The 20,141-nt window shown below is 35.4% G+C and overlaps 1 long non-coding RNA gene across 14 annotated transcripts in view; it reads left to right on the top strand.

Annotated features, from left to right (window-relative positions):
• Positions 1–20,141, top strand: part of LOC141583742 (uncharacterized) — a 912,164-nt gene that overhangs the window by 262,610 nt on the left and 629,413 nt on the right. The gene's annotated exons all lie outside the window — the stretch shown is intronic.

The following is a 20,141-nucleotide window of genomic DNA, read 5'->3' as shown; positions in this document are numbered from 1 at the left end:
ATTTTCTCATTCATCTTTGCTATAAAATAAAAATCTATAGCCTTTCTCTATAGAAATACCTCTGTTATGACAAATTACATGATTTAATGGAACTAGTATTAATCTTTTCCTTATGGTTAATCAGTACATTATGTTGAGCAAGTAACTTTAAAGGTCTAATTTTCCTTTCCTGTTACTTATGCCATAAGATTGTTGGAAGACTCCATTGAAATAAGAGATAATATATGCAAAGTACCTACCATTCTATCTGGAACACAATAAATATTCAAAAATAAAACCCATATCTAAGACCTTATGATGCAAAAACATTTATAGTATAAGCCATTATTTTGTTATAGCACTGTTCATGAAGTTTTGTAATTTAAAAAATGTTTATCTGAGATATTCCCTCCATCCAACATTATGGAAATTCAAGCTCAAATATATAATTTTTTTTTTTACACAGAAGACATCCATTTGAGGAAATTTTAGTTTTCTGGTTGAAACCTTTAGAATTCCAGTACACGTTAGGAATATTAGTTTTTAAATGACAGAACACAGGTTCTTTTGTTCTTGAGACTCAGAAGTACCATTGGAATTAGTTGCTTTAGCTAGCCTACCTGAAAAATGTCAAACAAGTCTATCCTGGTGATCATAAACCACATGCATATTCTGTGTCTGTGAGTCAGATTTGGTTGGGTTATTCAACAGTGATGCCTTGGAAGGCTGTAAAGCAGTCTCTCTGTGGTGGTCATGCCTGTAGTTTTGCTTCTGTATTGGTAATAGTCAGCACCATTTCCTTGGGAGCAGATGCCATGTCTGCTGCTGAAGATTACAGTTTTACTTTCTATGTCATGAAATGTTGGGGGGCGGTGGGGGAAGAAAAGTCAACTCTCAGTGTGAGAGTCAGAGAAGCAGTCTTCAATTATCTCCGGGTTTCAATGTGTGTTTTCACTTTTTTTAGGGAAACGCCTATAAAATTAGTGAATGCATGGAAGATATTAGGCTAGAATCTCCAACATCAATAGGCACAGGCTTATTCCAAAGCACCAAGGGAAGGGAATCTGGGCATTTCTTTACTAAAGCTATTTTTGATTAGTTTCCATTCTGAGAATACCTGCATAAATGTCCATATCCCTCCTATGCTATATTACATTTCAATTCAACTATCTTAAAAAAAATTACAGAAGCTTCTAAGCAAACGTTTCCAAACTCCCACTTGATGTCTAGCTTTGGATTGATTTTAAAAGTTTCTTAAAAATAGAATTCTCTCTGTATAGGGGCACATTTCTCTCTGCTTTTTCTCTGTAATAACCCTGTATTTGCTTCTGTTTTACTGACTTTGAGATAGTGATCAACTTACTTAACATCTTTTAGCATCAGAATTCTCATTATAATGAGGTTCATAATGTTCAGATTGCTTACATTTTAAAGATTACAAAGCATATGTGTTCTACTGCATAGAACATTGCTGGTGAGCTTACATATTAGCTATATATCTAGATCTACTGATAGGTTTGATAACATTCAAATCACCCAAACATCCATGAGGAACTTCACAGAATCTTCCAGAATAAGGACAAAATTGGTTCAGAAGATTGGTGTGACTCATGAGGTTGGTGGAGAGAAGGTGAAAGGAAGCCTCATCTTGAACAGAAGTACCTTATCAGAAAAATAAGCATTTTATTCATTTATTACCAGGCCAGAAGCAATAGCTCTTTACCTTAGGTTTGTTCATATCACTTGTATACAATGTTCCTTTATCATGAGGCTTTTTTACATTTGCTTCTCTAGGCTAACAGTTCTCAAGATTTAAAGTGTTTACAACTACCTGGAAAGCATATTAAATACAGAGGGTAGCAAATTCTATTTGGGGGATTCTGCTTCAGGAAGATGGGTTAAATCCTAAGAATTTACATTTTAAACATAATTTTATTCAAAGCCAGAGCAATTCTGGTATACCCCACTAACTGCTATTTTTCCACCTTGAAGATTAAAGTTTTACAGTCTAATCTGGAAGTTTTGTTGATCAAATTGAACAATTTTATTATGTAACTGTTAAGAGATAGGTAAGAATGAGACAAGATTTAATAATAGTTCTCTATACTTATTAGTCAGTAGAGTAACTCTAAAGATTTGATTCCATGTACTTATAAAAAGTTGATAGAACAACTATGTAAAAATAAAACATGCTGGTCAAGTTAATAATAGGGTTTCTGATTTTACTAATGTTTGTCAAAAACCTTTTAATAACCAGTTGCTTTCATATATATTAATTTATCAAATCCTCATTCTAGTTGTGTTTAATATTTTGTTTCCTCATTTACAGATCATTATGCATAGCTTTATAGAAGGTACTGGCTTGTTAAGTTATGAGGTTGGAAAACAAAAGGGCCAGTCTTGGTACCACAACAGCAGGCAACTGGCACAACTGCTTCCTAATCCTAGGGTAATTTAATTTTCTAGTAATGAAAGGTTTTATTTTATGGCAGGCACGAGTATAAGCACATATTGGAACAACCAGCCTACATTTGTTTTGTTTAAGCTGCTGAACACTTAATTCATCTTTACCTGATGAGTTAGCCTTGGAAAGCATCCGTAGAGTAGGGCTATTTCATCTGCTTTGTCAAACTTCTTAGGAAAATATTTTCTGAAAAAAAAAAGTTTCAGGTATCTTCTGCACATGCTTGTTTTCTACAAGTGTGCTTATTGATTTTCTCCAATCTTTTGACTGTATGTTATCTTTCATTTAAATCAATTATCAATGAGTAAGCTTTGTTCCGCAGCTAGTCAATAACTTCTTTTAAAAACAAAAACATAGATAGATAGATAGATAGATAGATAGATAGATAGATAGATAGATAGATAGAGTTATGTCCAGCCTCCTCTATACCTAGGTTTGGCTTTGTGTCTAAGTTCTGGCAATGTGATGTTACCTAAAACAGTGTATACCATTCCTAGGTCATATCTTGAAGAATGAGAATGTCTGCTTCTCCTTCTTCCTTGACTAACTTGAAATTAGACATGGAGTGAGATGTCCTGGTGAGCTAGCTTGTATCACAGAGATAAAGATAACTGTCTAGAAGTGGTAGAATAACAACATAGGAGTCTAGCTTAGTGCCTTAATTTATAGAGCAAAACAGTCCAGGACTCCTTCTGTGCTGAATGTTATGTGAAAGATGAATAAGCTCTACTTGTAACTATTGATATTAAGCCACTATACCGGGCAGAATATGTCCTAATGAAGTCATGCAGTCTTCCGTGAATGTTTTACTTACGAATGTTTAGCACACTATGACTCCTTTAGGAAGTTAATCTTAGCTTGACAAGATATACTGGGTCCTTAAATAAAGAATGCTACTGTGGTTGCCTAGATATTATACACATACACTGTAGAAGCATCTCGTCTCGCGTATCTTATTCCTTACACTATTCTCCTCACCATCTTCTCCACTGATCCATCACCAGCTCTGTTATCCTTTTTGTCCATGCATTATAGAGCAATGCATACATTTGTTACTTTTTTCAATTTGTTTTGCTATGGTGCTTATCCTTCATGCATGTGCAGTGTGAAGACAGCAAATAAAAGACAGTGGTAATAATAAACCCTGAAATGAACTTCAGAGTCCAGGCACTTCTTAACAGCATTCAACATAAACTTTAAAAACCACATCAGACTATGCAAATAAAACCATAAGTGGATGTTTTAAAGCTTTTCCTTAGATAACAACATCCAATCTAAACTACAAGTTATTCTTCATTGTCTCCTACCCTTCCCTCAGTGCTTCACCCAGTCTATCCTCATTTTGCATGCAAGATACATTTTTTTTCATCTTTAGTATACTTCCTTGGATCTTTATTTTAGAGAAGATTTTAGATCTATATTTAATTTCTGTAGTAGTCAAAGAATGCTTTGATGTCTTATGGATGCAGTGTTCTCTTGCTCCGTAATGGAGTCTTCCGTTATCTTTAAGTGGCAATTCTCCTACAAAAAAATGCTCCTTACTAAAATGATCGTTTTGACTATGATACTAACAGTCGGCGACCCAGCCTGAGATTGTATCTTTACCTCATCCCTTAATATTACAGTTTGTGCATCTTCTGACTAGCAGAATGCAAGTTTATTATATGTCTTAATATATCTCATGGCTGGTTGCTTAGTACAATTGCTGTATTTTGTTATTCAGTCACTCCTTGGATGCATCTCCTATCCGTAAGCATACATGCTGGCACTTTCAACTTAATGTTCAACACACAGTATCTCACTTAATTCCCATACACCTCGTAGATAAATATAATGACCACCTTTTTGTCACCAACTCAACAAACATTTACTTAGCATTTCTTTTGTGTCACCTATTATTCTAGGCAAGGGAGACGGAAATATCAACAAGACCCCCAGTTGCTCACTCTCTCACAGAGATGACCAATAAGATAAGTGTAAAAATATAACAGCAAAACCAGAAAATCCCCCCCCAAAAAACCCTTTTGAACATACAGTAATAGCATAAAATTTCAAAGAACAAGGAGCGAATAAGAAAAATGTTCTGTTTTACTGGAGGGAGAGAAATAGCAAAGATTAGAAAATGTTTCCTGAGCATCCTGCTTCAGCTGAAATTGGAAAGATAAGGAGACAGACTCGGACAGATACAACAAATTTTCTAAAATGTCACAGCCAGTTAGTGGCAAAGAAGGGACAGGGACTCACACCCAGGTACTTCTGATATCATGGTTCGTACAGTCAACCATTCTGGCTGCAGAATTATTTGGTGTTTGGTGATTTCTGTAATCTAATGCCATTTCCATGTTGGTACACCCACGTGGCACCCCATCACTTACTCTCCTCACTTCTGAGCACTTGCTTCTCAGTTATATGTCATCTCTACCACCAAGTTATGGTTTTATATAGCTTTATAACTTGGTTTTGGAGATGATACAGAAATTAAGTTTTCAAGGAAGCACCTTCCAAATTTTCAGGTTTCCTGTACAGTCTTCCCTAAAAGTTGTTCAAATGATATTCCATTTATGGTCTACCAATTCTGCTTTTCTACTTTTTCTTTCTCAGTAGCTCCTCTTTTACTTTACAATACAAAGGCGTGGTTCTCATTCTTGCCCTTACTTCTCAGGGTATGCTGTCCTGGGGGATAAAAACCTTGCTGAGGTTTAAAAAAGGGAAGAGTCAGGAATAAAATGAAGCTTCTATAGGGACAGTCCCAAGAGAGCAAAACAAGGGAGCTTAAGGAAGAAATAAAGGGGGAGTACCTTATTTCTTTCAGGTGTTAAACTTATAACAATGCTACTGTCTTTATCTTCCTGTTGTTCATCCTTTGATCAAGCTTTTCTTCATCCATCTTCACCTTCTTTTGGATTTCCTCTAAGAAGATGAAAGATTAAAATATCTATATACCAAACTTGTAAGAAACATATACTTAAAGCACAAATAAAATAGATAGTAACCCCAAAATTATATTCTTTAAAATTATACACACAAAATTTTTGATGCTAACTTTAAAAAGGTATGAGAGTGTACAAATAGTTCTTCAATACATATAATAGCTTTGAAAAGATATGTATTAAATGCATGAATAAGTGAGTGTTGGATTTAGTCTAATGTAAAAAGCAAAATCTCAAAATTTAAAGATCTTTCTTGAGAAGTGAGAACAATCGCACTATAATATGTATACTTCTTTGTCTAGTTGCAAAATGGGCTTATCACACAGTATTATATAATTTGATTGCATAGTATCATTAGCATGTAAATGCCAAGGTGATACTCATGGTACTATCATTATATGCTGCCTCAAGCTCTATCACAGGATCATCCAGAAAGGAATAGGGTATAGTTTGTTTCTTCTCAACTTTGAGGAATGACAGCAAAATTGTTATTGCAGCATAATTAAATATGCATATCTAGATACTAATAAATGCTTTGCTGTCCTAGAAATCAAGAGAATTGTCAGGTCTCTCAGCCTTCTCTGGCACTGGTCACAGTCTCTAAGTTTTTCTGTAGCTTTCTGTAGCTAATAAATGACTACAGAACATTCCAGAGAACTTTATCATTTTATACCCCTTGCTGAAAACTCCATTACTGAGTCAGCTTATTTTATTTCAGCTGGATTCCTTCCTTGCTTCATTTATCTCTTCCTCCTCTCCTCCCTTCTTCCCTTTCATTTTTTCTTTCTTTTTTGTAGAGAGAAAGAGTGTGATTAGGGCAAAGATATAAATATAAGTGTTCCTTTTAAGATATATTAGTCAATTTTCAGGCATTTAAAGCAGAAAGTGCATAAATAAAATTAATTGCATAACTCTGTAGACACATGTCAAAATCTTGATGTGTTCAGTCTCTGTAATTGGCATTGTATATTCAAAGTGAGTTTTGCAAACAGCAGGAGCACAGGCTGCATGAGAGCTGCCTATTAAATAGGGGCAATCTGCAGTAATGAAAGTCCTGTCAGCAATCCTTCATAGTTATGGGAGTCACTAGTTGGAGTTTCACAAAGCTGCCTTCTCCATTTCCATTTCTTACACATACATACATACAAAGTTTTAGTGTTTGTTATACCTGATTTTATTAGCCACTATAATCTTATTGTCTTGACATGAACCAAATTCAAACAAATGTGTTTGTTAATATAATATTAGAATCTGTAGCAAATAAACCTTAAGGTATATAATAGCTCAAGCACAATAGACTTATAGTTCTTTGTCATTTAAAGTAAAAAAAAATGGGGTACATGAACAACTCTCATTCAAGCAGAGATTCTAAGAGCATCTTCCTTCTTCTCAGGGCTTGCTGTTTTCAAAATGTGACTTCCAAAATCACCCCAATTAGCTTTATAAGCTGGGAGAAGTGTAAAAGATATAAGGAAAACAAGTAGGCAATTTTGTAGGCCAGGCTGAGGAGTCAGGTACCATAATTTTACTCATTTTCCATTGGGTAGAAATCACCTGAAAGAGCAACAGAGACAGGGAATCATAGACTACCTGCATGTCCAAGAGGAGAAGACATAGGCTTGGTGAACATCTAACTTGTCACTGCCCAGCAACATGTAAGGTCTGGGAACTGCAATAATCAATAATTGTATTCAGGAGAAGAGGATGACTAAAGTTGGAGGCTGATGCAAGGCAATGTCGAAATTATAAAATGTAATCAGTCCTTCATTCATCTCGTGCACATTTATTAAGTACTTTTTTTTTTTTTTTTTTGAGACAGAGTCTTACTGTGTCTCCAGGTGCCAGGCTGGAGTGCAATGGTGCCATCTTGGCTCACTGTAATCTCCGCCTCCTGGGTTCAAGCAACTCTTCTGCCTCAGCCTCCTGAGTAGCTGGGACTACAGGCGTGTGCCGCCATGCCCAGCTAATTTTTGTATTTTTAAGTAGAGAAGGGGTTTTTGATACCATGTTGGCCAGGATGGTCTCGATCTCTTGACCTCATCATCCATCCGCCTCAGCCTCCCAAAGTGCTGGGATTACAGACGTGAGCCACTGTGCCCAGCCTATTAAGTACCTTCTATATTCCAGATACTGTGTTTACCTTGGAGATAGATAAATTAGTAAGATAGTGCCTCTGCTCTCAAGACATTGCATCTAAGTGGAAGAAACAATCCTTTAAACCAATAAGTAATTATAGTATCATAATTATAATTCTGTGAAAGTATAAAAGGGATGATCACATCTTCCAGAGATATTTATTATATAGAGGAGATGCCATTTAATCTGGGTCTGGAAGAATGAGTATTTTTAGGCAGCAGAAAGAATTTTAGGGTAGCTTTAAACCCACGGTCAAGTATATGAAAAAGTGTGGCAGCTGAAGGGTATGAAAGAAAGTGGCATAAACAGAAATAGGAAGTTATTTTGCATGACTGGAGAATGAAGGCTTTATAACAGGAGGTAGAGGTCTGGGGAAAACAGTTAGTGAGCAATGACTCCAACCTCAGTGTAGATGGAATAGTAGGTTTTGAGTGAGGTCCTAGTAGAGGAGTGAGTGTTCTCCTTCTTTGTCACTTCACTTTGTCAGCACTCTTAGTCTTAAGTGTCCTTCTAACTGTAGAACATAAGGCACTCCTCCTCTTTCACCTCCACAGTGACTCTTGCACTGTATGTGTTCCCAGCAAGCTATAAAAGGGATAAAGCTACACAGATAGAATTTGCAGAAATAAGATAAGTGCAGGGAAGTAATAAAAGAAAGTAAAATTCATTAAATTGAAATATAAGTTGCCCTTCCATAAATATGACAGAGCATGTTGCCCTGCTATTTAACAGTGTCTACTTGTTAGTTCAATTTATGCATGAGAGGTCTTATTTCTTAACATTACATATTCCAGGAAAACACAGTAGACAAAAATAATAGATGTGAGATATAGTATAATGTGTGTTTCAGTGTGGTCATATGTCACTTGAAGACAGGGATACATTATGAGAAATGCATTGTTAGATGATTTTATCATTGTGCAAACATCATAGAGTATATTTACACAAATCTAGATGGCATAGTCTACACCTATATGGTATAGCCTATTTTTCCTAGGCTACAAATCTGTATAGGATGTTACTGTACCAAATACTATAGTCAGTTGTAATGAAATGGTAAGTATTTGCATATGTAAACATAGAAAAAGATAACGCTTTGTGTCGAGTTGATGGTTATGTTGTCACTAAGCAATAGGAATTTTTTAGCTCCATTATAATCTTATGGGACCACCATTATACATGTGGTCCATCATGGGATGAAAATGTCCTTATGAGGTGCATGACTATATATAGTATATACTGTAATACCCATGGTAAAATGTAAAAGGAGAGAGATGAATTGAAGAAAGAAGTGTTAAGCAAAAAGGAAATAGAACTTAAAATATTTCAAAAATTCTAAGCCTATGCATATTGTTAAAAAGTGAAAAAGCATGTTCTGTAGAGAACACAAAGAATGTAATTGGACAATCACTCCATGAAGAGGTTACCCATGAATTTAGTTAGCCATCTTAGCAGGGGTCAGGAATAAGAAATGGATGACTTTAGCAGAGATCTGCCACTGGGCTAAAAGGAACAAAGATAGGACCAATAGAGAGAGGTTGTCAGACTTCTGAAATTCAATAGAATGGAACAATAGAGATATCTGGCTATCTGGCTGCAAATATGCCTTATCCTTTAACACAGGAGCAGAAAACCACCTCCTAACTATTCTCACTTGTAAATGGGAGCTAAATGATGAGAACCCATAAATACATAAAGGGGAACAACACATACCGGGATCTTTTAGAGGGTGGAGCGTGAGAGGAGGGAGAAGATCAGGAAACATAACTAGTTGGGTACTAGGCTTAATATTTGAGTGATGCAATAATCTGTACAACAAACCCCCATGACACAAATTTACCTCTGTAACAAACCTTCCTTTGTACCCCTGAACTTAGATAAAAGTGAAAAAAAAAAAAAGAAAAAGAAAGAAAAATGACCCAAACAGCAATTCAGAGATTAGCAGGTCTGCCACTGAAACCACAGGCCCAGAGCCCACAGACGCAAGGGAGCAAGACTGTCTTCTTCCAAGTTTCAGGGGATAGGACCACCTCCTTGGTTTCAGAGGATGAGGCTGCCCTTGCTTATTGCCTTAGGGAAAAGCTGCCACCCATGGCTGAGTAGGTGGGACTCCTGCAGCAATAGGCCTAGAAAGTGAGGCTGTCACCCTATTGGGACTGGAAAGCAGAGCATCCAGCCAAAGAGAATTATTCTCTGGAACCTTAAGGTCTAATGGAATTTGCCTTTCTTAAGTATTGTCATCCCTTTCTTTATTCCATTTTCTCCCTCTTGGAAGAGTAATGTCTAACTAACCTATGTCTGTCCTACCATTTTATTCTGAAAGCACATACCTTGTTGGGTTCATAGCAGGAGAAGAATTATGTCTTTCTTTGAATGATGCCTCTCAAGTCTCACTGAACATGACATAGATGGTACTTAGATATACTTTCCACTTCACGTTGATACTGGGATGGGTTAAGACTTTTGAGACTATTGAGATGGGGTGAATGAATTTTGCATGCCAGATGACATGAATTTTGGGGGCCCAGAAGGTAGAATGTAGTCCCCCAAATCCATATATTGAAGTTCTAGCACCCCAATTTGACTTTATCTAGAGACAGTGTCTTTAAGAAGGTAATTAAGATTAAATGAGATCAATAAAGCCAATACTGTTAATCCAATACTGCTGGTGTCCTACAAGAAGAAGAGACCCCAGGAGTATATGCATGCAGAGAAAAAGCCATGTGAGGATACAGTGAGAAAGCAGTCATCTGCAAGCCAGGAGAGGCCTCACCAGAAACAAATCCTGCTGTTCCCTTGATGTTGGACTTCACAGCCTCCAGGACTATAAGAAAATAAATTTTTGTTTAAGCCATCCAGTCTGTGATATTTTGTTACACAAGCTCAAGCTGACTAATACAATTTGTTCAAATGTGACTGACCACTTTTAATAATAACAATGTCAATAATATTTGCCATGTCAGATAATATTTCAAGCCCTATATGTGCATTATTAATATCTTTGAAAACTTTTAATGCTAATTATTATTATCAAAATTTTACAAATTAAGAAAATCAGATCAACCAGGAAAAGTATGGGTTTTCCAAGGAGTGGAGAACTTACCATTCGAATGTAGTTAGGTTGCATTTGACTTTCCACAAACAGCTTAACTTTCTGGGCTTCAGTTTTATTGCCCTTTAAGTGATGATGATATGTTTGCCTGCCCTCTTCAGATAATTATTTGCATGGTATAAATAAAATGACTTAAGTGAAACCATTGTATTCATTTGAGTCAGGAGTATCTTTAACATCACCACTATGATTTCTTGGTGACCTTCTGTTCCCACTCAGATCATTGACTTTTCACAAACTGTGATCACAAGACACCACAACACCTTTTTGAAAGTATTTTTCCTTCAACTTTTTATGTATAGGCTTTTGTTCTGATTACTAACTTTTAAAAAAAGGATGATCATAAGATTGCCTTGAATAACATTCTTTTCAGGTGGTGAAAAATTAGTTTCCTAAGACTTCTTTGAGTTTTCACATGGAAGTTAATAATAGAAAATGATAGTGAAAATTTGTTTGTGAATAGTTAAGGGTATTGAAAGGTATATAGTTAAGGGTATTTTCAATACCCTAGTAAAATATAAATAATATAAAATAATATTATAAATAATATAAAATAAAAAGGGAAAATAAATTTCCCTTTACATCTTAATATTATTTTAATCTTACTAATATTGAGTTCCTTGCTTCCCCCTTTGCCATCTTTGTAGAACAAAATGCTTATTTTCTCTAATATGGCTCTATTTTAGTACCTTTTAATTAGCTACTAGAACATAGCTTTTTTTTATTGTTTCTCTAACGAAACAAAATCTACTGTCCCTTTTTTCTAAAAAAAAAAAAAAAAAAAAACGTTTTTGTATGTGTATTTTAGATTGAGCTTTATTTTATCAATATATGTTGTAACTAGGTCAGATACTTCATTTTTATCAGAATGAATTATCAAGTAATCAGATAAGCTTAACAGTGAGAAACACCTTTTAAAGAATATGAGTATATTGCAGACTTTTTTTAAAAAAAGAATATTATATTTAATCCCCTTATGACTCAAGAACAAATGTATTTATTAAATAATTTAGTTTAGATAGTTTCTTCTGTCTGAAGCAATATGAATAGAGTTCTCACCAAGCATATTTTGACTCCCAATCACTATGTATATGAAAATATTTATAATTTAAATATTATGATTTTATGCAATTATAAAAATGGATTTCTAGTTTTTGTATGCATCAACGTTAATTACATTGCTTAACTTTTATATTGCTGTTCTCTACTCTCCCAATCTCTTTATATCTTAACTATAGGACAGCCACAAAATGGAATCAGAAAAAGAAATAAGTCATTTAATAGAGGGTTGCACCAAGAGCCCCTTTTAGCATTGGATGGTTTGACAATTCCATGTTTGAGATTACTAGTAAGAATTTTAAAGAAAAAGTGGCATGCTGTTATTCTAGTTGAATGTGATAACTGTAAGACTGTTAAGACATCTAAAAAGACACTTTATTATATATATCCTGTTAATATCTTTCTTAATTGCAGAAAGTGTCTCCCAGGAATTTGTAGGTGACAAGTATATCATTTTTTTTTTTGTATTTTTGTGACTAATCTTGAAAAACAATTTTTAAAAACAAAAACTAAAGACCAGTATTGATGAATATTATGTTGATTTTGACATGGTTTCTTTTAAAGAAATTGATCTTAAAGCCATAGCATAATTTTTTTTAGCAAAATCAAACAAGCATCAAACCTCAGGATATCAGAAAACAGAGAACACTGCAATTTAAATGGACAGCATTGTTATAGTGATGGATTTATTCAGCAGACAATAGCTGTATTACCAAGGCAATCTGAATTAATCTGAAATTGAATCACCCTTTATACAAAATTGAGGAAATTGAAGCAATTTTAGATTAAGACATACAAATATCATGCTATAAACTTTAAATTGATTTCAAAATAAATGGAACTCTTTATTGTCTTACTTTCATTGTTTTAGTGTTTTAACTATTTTATCCCTTTTTTTCTGCAAAGCGCCAAGTTACAGATTTCTTAAATGTGTGAAAAGGTACATTGATATACCAAATACAAATACCTGGAATAAAAGATTTCTGAATTTTTTGTAGACTGGAAGTATTTCCTTTTCTGTAATCAACAAAGTTTCATTTTTATCATACTCAGCATGAAACTGTTTACAGCTTGTGACAGAATGGAAGACATAAGCCCTTGACATAAAAGTTATTAATGTACTTGTCAATCATATCAATTAAAGGAGATTCAGAAAAGTTGGCATTATCTGAAGGACCCTCCTAACTCACATTAGTCATTTACAATCTCTTTCTTAAAGACTCATTAGCTCATCTAGTTGCAAATGACTGCCACTATCTGGGCAGATTGCCTTTAAGGTCTATGTTGCTTAAGGATAATGTTCTCTTGAAAGATAGCCATGTTGATCAGCATAAAGCAGTGTAACAGGAGTTGAAAGTCATGTGTGGGCAAATTAGATTCCAAAAGAAGTAAAACAAATTTCAATACTCAACTTCAGCTATGTATTAAAAAGAGTTGGCATTTTCAGAGAGCTGAATCTATTTTTCCCTTGCCTTTACCCTGGCCAGGAAGATGTGCTACACTCTTATCGGTCCTCACCCCTATACCTTATCTCCCTACCACAAAAAGATTTCCATATCCTTATCATCCTAAATATCAGAAAGCCTATTGAAAAGAAAACATTTTTATTTTAGAAATAGATCATTGCAATACAAATACACTTCCCATAATAAATTGTGTGCATATTTCAGGAGGTAAAGAAAGACAGAAGTTTTAGCACGAAAGAATGGTGATTACACAATGGTTTTGAAATAATTTTCCTTTACAAAGATTAATAACAAGGGCGATATCAGTCCAAAGTTTGACAGGCAATCTTTGAGCAGATATCCTTGAAGAAGTATTTTTTGTGTAAGGTTGCAATGGCTTTTGGGCAAGTTTGTGGTTTTTGCAACATCTTCTTTTGTTTTTAAGCATATAAGCTGGATAACTCTCTTTTCATGGCCTTCCCTGGCTCTGTTTGTCAGGGTTTTGATTCTGACAGCTTTCACACTTATAAAATCTTGGGTGCCTGCCTGATGGTGGACCTACCCAATACTCCCATCAGATTTCTGTCTCACGTAATATACACTGTATTTTCTTTTCCTGCTATCATCTTACCAACATCTGAAAGATCAGGGAAAAAAAAATTGTTAACATCAACTAATACTTTTGGAAAATGGCTATAGTTAGGTTAATAAAGAGTTCTTATGCAATTGGCAGACAATGAGGCTAGAAACTCAGGGTTAAAGTGAATGTTTTCAAAGAGTTTGCAAAAGAATTTTGGTTTAAACTAAGGGTTTTGGGGAACGCAATGAAGCAGGGTGTTGATATGTTGAGAATTATATTTTAGAGATATTCCTTGTATGGAAAATAGACTGGAAAGAGATAAACAGGCCGGGCACGGTGGCTCATGAATGTAATCCCAGCACTTTGGGAGGTCAAGGTGGGCAGATCACATAATGCCAGGAGTTCAAGACCAGGCTAACATGGCAAAGCCCTGTTAATACTAAAAATACAAAAAGTAGAGATATTCCTTGTATGGAAAATAGACCAGAAAGAGATAAACAGGCCGGGCACGGTGGCTCATGAATGTAATCCCAGCACTTTGGGAGGTCAAGGTGGGCAGATCACATAATGCCAGGAGTTCAAGACCTGGCTAACATGGCAAAGCCCTGTCAATACTAAAAATACAAAAAGTAGCCAGGCGTGGTGGTACATGTCTGTATTCCCAGCTACTAAGGAAGCTGAGGCACAAGAATCACTTGAACCACAGAGGCAGAGGTTGCAGTGAGAGGAAATCATGCCACAGCATTATAGCCTGGGGGACAGAGCAAGACTCCATCTCAAAAATAATAGTAATAAAATAAAATAAAAATAGGTAACTAAAGACAAACTGGCAGTAGAATATTGTAATTATACATAAGCATAGTAATTAGAATCTAAACTAAAGCAGTAGCAGAAAAAAATGAGAGTAATAAATTTGAGAAATATCTGGGTGGTAAATTGATACAAATTTGCAATTAAATGTTGGAAAGGAAGAAGGGGGAGGAGATTAGAACAAGTCCAGTTTCCGGAATTAGACAGTGATAATATAGGAGGCACAGGCTTAGTTAGAGGAAGGTTACCTCTGAGGGATGTGCTAGACATTCCAGAGGAAACATTTTAGAACTCAGGAAGTTCTTAATAGAGGTAAAGATTTAAAAGTGCCTATGCCATTGGATTTCTCTGTGTATTAAGTAAGGCGTCTTTAGCATGCTTAGTATACTGTCTCAAGTGGAATAAATTCTCAATAAATAGTAGCTATGGTTCATGATGATGGACTGAAAGATGTGGACAGTTGGATTACTCTAAGATGGAAATTTGACTCCAATACTGAATCAGATGGACAAGGGATAGGCTTGTCCATCTATTTAAACAGGAGAAAAGAATAGGATATCAGAACTGCAAGGGACCTGAATTATATAGATAGATGATGCAAAGAGAGGAAGAATTCCAGTTATAATAAAGGCAGGTTAAAATAAGCAGCCCAGGATACTATGCTATATCAAAAATTAAAGGAAAAAAAGACTGGTAGACTTCAAGAGAAAAGAGTGAATGTTCACAAATAAATATGGAATGTGATGCAGTCTTGCTTCATGAAAATTAGTCATATTGCCAGGTTCCCCTCCACCACTGCCCTTTAAAGCAACTGTTTGATTTATATTTGCCTCATTTGTAAGTATTACCTCCACATAAATACATTTTGTATTTGAAGTCATTGAAAAATAGTATACTTGCAAATCAGTTATATTCCAACCTTAGGTTTTTTCAGCCTAACCTCTTGGAGTCAAAAAATTGTAAAGGAATTTTATACTCTATAATGCCTCTCTGAAAAGAGATTTTTCTTCATTTTACCATATGAAATGCGTGGTAATTGACAAAACATGATGTAGTTAAGGACAAACATGTAAAGTACAGCCCCAGATTATAGTAGTATATCTTTATTAGAAAGATCTCAGGCTATCTTCTCTCTTCCTGCAATGCAAAACTGTCTGAAGGCATTGAGTAACTCAGTAGCAGACAAAATGGATTGTACCTGCCCAGATGGAGGCAGAAATGCTCATAGTGCTGTTGTAAAACAAGCTCCTAAGCAGCAAAGAGACACTGAGCTGTCTGTAGGGAATTGAAAAAGAACTGCAAATTAAGCATGCCATGGTTATTCACTCTTGTATATTAGTGTCTCCAACTCCGATAAATGCTGTTTAGGGTTTTCACATGCTCAAAACTGTCATTTAATCTAAAATGATGTTGTTACATATTTGAGAGTCATTTTGAAAACTTACTGAAAAGGATCTGACATCCATACTACGGAGTATATGTCTAGGGACATTGTGGCAGTTTATTTGCCACTGTAAGTTTAATCTAAATCAGCAAATATCTAATTTCTCATGAAAAATGAAATTTCAGTAGGTTTTTTCCTCTGCAGTGTTATTAAATAATCTGAGTTCTGCCAGAAGAAGGAATGGCTCACGTGGAAAATATTTAATTGCCTGCATTCCTATGACAGGAGTGTTCCGAATTTAAACAACATATAATGAAAAGCAGTAAAGTAATATTGCCAAGAAATATCTTCTCACAGGTGATTGACTAATCCCCAGAGGTGTCTGTTTAGAGTACATTAGCCTGGTTAAAGGGAACTGGGATAGCAGTCAGTCTTAAATCTGGACTGTGAAGACTAATCCTAAATTTGCCATTGGTTGATCACAGAAATTTATAATCCCTCCCTCTATTCTAATTTTCTCTCCCTTCCTCCTTGTATCCTCCTCTTCTTCCCTATCTCAATAATTTTTAGTCTACTATGTAATAGCATCATATTAGATACTGAGATACAAAGTTAAAAGATACTTCACTCTTGAAAGGAGCTTAGAGGAAGAATTGGTAGGGTTAAATCATATGATTCAGATCCCTTGCAGTTCTGATATCCTATCCTTTTCTCCTGTTTAAATTCTTAGCACACAGTCAATGTCAATCTTTGGTTGCTTGGAAATAACGAATCTTAAATACAAGGTCATAGCTGGCTTGCAAGAATCATTGATATATTCAATAAATATTTATTGAGCCCTATGGTATACCAAGCATTGTGCTAGGGGAAGCATTATAAGAAACAGGTACCATGTGAGATGCGAGCACAGAGGAGGACCACACGATCTTCTCTCAGGAATTCAAGCCAAGTTTTTCAGAGAGTGGAGGTCTAAGCCAAATCATGAAGGATGAGAAAAAGTATGGCAGGAAGAGGAAGCAGTACCCCTTGTGCATAAGAAGTAAGGGAAGAACACTCACAGGAAAGAATGGTGTCTGCTTACAGGAATTAAGATTGTGTTTGTCGAATTGCCCATCACTGGGCATCCCTGCAGCACCAAGTGTGAAGATGGGTAGAGCAGAGATAGATGATGCAAAGAAGTGATGAATGGCCATTCAAAGGATTTGAGGCTTTATCCTGAAGACATGGAAGGATTTGGAGCAGGTCTGGCATGATCACATTTGCATTTAGAACAACAAATTAAAAACAAACAATCTTCTCAGAAAGCTGTTGAGGAAATGAGGTGAAGATCAAACATCTATACATTAATTTTTTCCAAGCAAGATGACTCTCTGTTTTAGGTATGAATCTTAGTCTCAATCTCAGGGGTGTTAAAATTTACTCGTTATAGTTCATTTAAATTTTATTCTGAATTTATATTTCCACAATCTATAAAAATATTAATGTAGGCCATTGGTGCAGTTTGTACTCTTACTCAACTTTATAGGGTTGTGACATAATCTCTAGAATTTAGGTGTGCCAGTGTGTCACAGGGGGAAAGAAAGGTGGAGAGTTGTCCATGCAGACATTGAAAGATTTATGGTTTCCATTGCATAGTTCCTCAAGATTAGTAATAAAGCTTACAGATTGGGACTACTTGCTGAGGCCCTGCAGGCCTCAGAGTTTTTTGTCCATTTTCTGGGTAACTGCCTTCTGAGAACTCTAGCTGCCTTCTCTGATGAGATGAAACCCTCCTCCCAACCCTTTCTCCTCAGCCCAGTTGAAACTTCAGCCTGAGGCTTTTTCTCCTTTATTGTTTCTTCCAGTATGCTTTTTCTAATACTCTTTTTATCCCTCCTACGCGTTAGCAAACACTCTAATTATCCTAAGCATTTAGGCTTTTGAACAACAAAAGCCAGAAAGAACTGAACTCTACTTGGGGTGAGTCTCTAAGTAAACTCACTCTCTGCTGGGTCATGCATCTCCCCTCGGAATAAGGTGTGGGGCAGGCAACCCTTAAGAAATGGCTAAAAGTCATGTGAGAAAAACACAGAGGAAGAAACACACAAACTAATAAATGTAATATCTCAAAATATTATCCAGCTTTGCCTGCTTTGGACACTATTTCCCCTCTGCATTTGTTGAATTTTAAATTGCTTTTGTTGCATTCTGTAGTTTACAGTCTTCACTTTCAGTTATTTCATGAACATTTTCTTTTGCATAGACGACTGCACTGACCTATTCACATGCCGTTTCAGTTTTCCCGTCTCTCTTGCTACCACCACAAGCTGCCTTCTGAAACCCCTGGCCAGGATTGCAGAAGCTCACTTGAGCACACGTGCAGGGTCAATTGCACTGCCTAGAACTCACTGCCCACCAAGGCTATTCTTAGATTTCTCATCAAGTAAGGGAATTACACTATTTCATGTCAGAAGTGCACTAGTTGGAAAAAAAAAAAAAATCAGGATTCAGGACTCTTAAATTACTCCCCTGCCACCATTAGAAATCCTTTTTTCTTCCCCACTGTATTTTTCATGTCCTGGCCAGAACAAAACTCTAGAGAATGAAAATCTTCACTTTTACATTTTCATTTAGCAGATAAATGTGCTCAGTGTCTGGGTAAACACCTGTGTGGGAATGTCTAAAACTGTGTAGCCAATCTCCAGAAAATTTTCCAATATATTGATTTTTTAAAAATACATGTATAACTGGACCTACACAGTTTAAACCCATGTTGTTCAAGGGTCAACTATCATAACGACTGAATAAGAGTTAGGATAGGTAAATTATTCCTTTAGGCAAAAAATGAAATAATATTAATACCAATTTAAAATTTGCAAACATAGCTACAACAGAATTTATTCAGTAAGAATATTACCTTTTCATGTATATATAAAAGTGTCTGTAGGTATGTGCACACATGGAAATAGAAGAATTAGTTATATAAAAGGATTTTAATATAAAAAGGCTTAAATAATGTTTTCTAAGGCAACAAAATACTTTTTTAAGTTTAACAGAAGTTCAAATAATAATTCTGTGGCTTGCGAAACGAGAAATCTTGGATAAATGACAATTTTTGTGAGTCTCAAATTACTCAAAAACAGAGAATACCTGCTCTATTTTGCAAAGACTAAATAAGAAAATGACTAATTTCTGGTACATTGTAATGTTTAGCAAATAGCTGTTAATTTATTTATTGAAATAACTGCAGAGCATGTTGGCTAAGAGCACAGACAATAACTAGGCTGCTTGTCTCTGAATCACAACTCTGTCACTATGAGCTATGTGGCCTTAGGCAGGTGACTTAACTTCAGTGAATGTCAGTTTCCTCATCTGTAAAATGTGGATGATAAAGAACACTGGCCTCATAGAGTTGTGAAAAGGAAACGAATTAACATATATAATGCCTACAGCAGTTTTTATCACTAAGCAAGCATTAAGTGGGTGTTAGCTCTTATTAATATTCAATAGACGAGATAAAGGTAAAAGAAAGTAACATTTATCCAGGGTATTACACATGAACTATTGTCTTCAACTTATTTACATTATCTCATATAATCCTAACAGCAATCCTGAGGGGTAAGAATTTATTTCCCTATTTTTCAGTTCAGGAAACAGATTTAGAGAACCTGAATCTCTCCAGTATACTAACGTATCTATCTCAATTACTTAAATCCTTCTCTTTTCCCTTTTTTCTTGTTAGATTAGCCCTTCATCTAAGGAATAGATATTATATGGGTTTATTGTTTACCTTACTATGTTTTCTCAGTCTATTCCATGTAAAGTTCTAGAGATCTCTGGGAGACTCTTTGGTCTGATGCTCTTGTCTGATCTGTATTCACAATGCCCCTAACACTTGAAAGTCCATAGAGAAAGGGTAGAATGAAAGGGAAATTCATCAATAGTAATTCAGATCTATCATAACTACCCCCACCTGCTCATAGTGCTACATTCAATCATTTGTAAAATGTATCCCTTTGTCATTTGGAGCACTATGTACCAGGCACAGTACTTTTTATACCTGTTGATATAAGCCAAAAAGATAGGTTCTCTTTTTCAAGAAATGTACAATCCAGTTTGAAAGACAAATGTAAAAGAAACTAAACAACAACAAAATATAAATTAATAATTTGGGATATATGCTGTAAGAAGAGAAAACAGCAGGTGCTAGAGAAAGAATATCTATGTGGACAGAGGGCAGAACAATTTTGACAGGCAGTAACT

Source organism: Saimiri boliviensis, chromosome 2 (assembly GCF_048565385.1).
Source record: "Saimiri boliviensis isolate mSaiBol1 chromosome 2, mSaiBol1.pri, whole genome shotgun sequence".
Classification (NCBI taxonomy): domain Eukaryota; kingdom Metazoa; phylum Chordata; class Mammalia; order Primates; family Cebidae; genus Saimiri; species Saimiri boliviensis.
This window is presented reverse-complemented; position numbering and strand designations above follow the sequence as displayed.